The sequence below is a fragment of the Cyprinodon variegatus genome, unplaced genomic scaffold (assembly GCF_000732505.1).
Source record: "Cyprinodon variegatus isolate N-32 unplaced genomic scaffold, C_variegatus-1.0 Scaffold194, whole genome shotgun sequence".
Classification (NCBI taxonomy): domain Eukaryota; kingdom Metazoa; phylum Chordata; class Actinopteri; order Cyprinodontiformes; family Cyprinodontidae; genus Cyprinodon; species Cyprinodon variegatus.
The window spans coordinates 274,736-276,839 of NW_015150647.1; positions in this window are offsets into that span (position 1 = coordinate 274,736).

Consider the following 2,104-nt stretch of genomic DNA (forward strand, 5'->3'; position numbering starts at 1 on the left):
ATAATTTCAAATTTCGAAATAGATCCATACTACTTTAGGAATTCAAGTACCTCATCATCAGTTTCAGTTTTAGTCATATCCTGTATCAAAACTGCATTAGGAATTTTAATGCCACTGCTGTAGGAATCTTCTGGGCTGAACACTCCAGGTGGTATGGAAGGGTTTGTTTTGAGAAGTAGGAGATGGTTTGGTGTCAAGGGTTTCAAATCCATGGGGTTGCTTGATGATTTTGTGATTGGTCTGTCGTTGATGATAGCCTCCAGCTTGCAGAGTAAGGTGATGAGTCCTTCGTTGTCCAACGTTTGTTGGTGTAGGAGAGCGCTGAGAATTCGTCTTACAGAACGAATTTGTCTCTCCCAGACTCCTGGGTGAGATCCTGCAGGTGGATGAAACAGCCAGGAGATGTTTTTTTCAGTGCAGCAGTTTGAATCTGGGAATTGTTTAGTTTTTACAGCCTCACGGAGTTCACGCTCTGCTTTAACAAGGTTGGTCCCATTATCTGACCTCAAGACTTTAACAGGGCCTCATCTGGAGACAAATCTTCTTATTGCATTAATGCAGGAATCAGTATTGAGATTATGTGCAATCTCTATGTGAACTGCCCTGATAGTGAGACATATAAAAACAACTCCATATCGCTTGACAGTAGACCTTCCACACTTTATGTTGAATGGGTCAAAGAAATCTACACCCACGTTGGTAAAAGGCGGTTCATCTGGACTGACCCTTTCCTTTGGTAAGTCAGCCATGATCTGCTCACCTTTTCTTACATTTATCCTCTTGCAGGGGACACATTTGGCAATCACCTTTCGAATTGCTGAAGTAGCTCCTGGAATCCAAACTTTTTGTCGTAAACGCGACAGAGTGTGACTTCTTCCATTGTGTCCAATATTCTCATGAATGTATCTAATGATGAGCTGTGTTCCATGGTGGTTCTTTGGCAAGATAACAGGGTGTTTGGATTCTGATGGCATAGCAGACTTGCTTAATCTGCCACCAACTCTCATTAATCCCTCCTGCAGAATTGGTGATAGTTTATGGAGATGGCTGCTAGATTTCACAGCATTTTCTTTCCTTAATGCAGTAATCTCTTCTGCAAAGTTTGTTTCCTGGAAGAACATGATGATTGCATCTTCTGCTTCTTGTAGTTCTTGCACAGAGAGAACTTGTTTTTCCTGTTTGTCCCTTTTATTTCCAAGAATGTCCTTTTTCTTTGCAATAGCTGATGCCAGAAGAGCTTTAAAATGAAGAATCCAGGCTACTGCTCTTTTAAAGTGGTACCAGTCAGAATACCACAACAGTATCCTACTAACAGCATTTCCAATCTCTTCCAGAAAAGCAACGTTCGATACAAGCATTTTAATTTCTGGATCTTCAGGAGTGAAAGTCAAATCTGAATCTGGTGTCTTGGGCCATTCAGATTCAGGTAGCTGAAGAAACGTTGGGGCTGAAATCCAAGTCACATGGTATAAGAAGCTGGGTACAGAAACTCCTCTTGAAGCACAGTCAGCAGAATTCAGGTTGCTGTTCACATACAGTGGGTCCTGGTTGGAAATGGATACTTCACTCACGCTCTCCGTGTTTCACAAATTGCGTGAAAAACATGTAGCCACTAGGTGGCAGTCTGAGTCCATTTCAGCGTCCCATGAGTCAGGATTAGACAGCTCAAGTAGCAGACTGGGAGGGCTTTTATGTGTTGAGAGCTGATAGCGTAGTGGGTAGAGTGAATGGTCTGCAGTGCAAAAGGTTGGAGGTTCGGACCCAGCTGTGGCTGAGTTTATTATTGTTGCCTTAAATGTTTTTCTGTACTCGTCATCTCCCGCTTTATCCGGAACCGGGTCGCGGGGGCAGCAGACTAAGCAGAGACTCCCAGACTTCCCTCTCTGCTGAAACCTCCTCCAGCTCTGCCCTAGGTGCTCCCAGGCCAGCCGAGAGACCTAGTCTCTCCAGTGTGTCCTGGGTCGTCCCCTGGGCCTCCTCCCGGTGGGAGGTGCCTGAAACACCTCCCGAGGGAGGCGTCCAGGGGGCATCCGAAGATGTCTGAGCCACCTAAACTGACTCCTCTCGATGTGGAGGAGAACCGGCTCTACACTGAGCCTCTCCC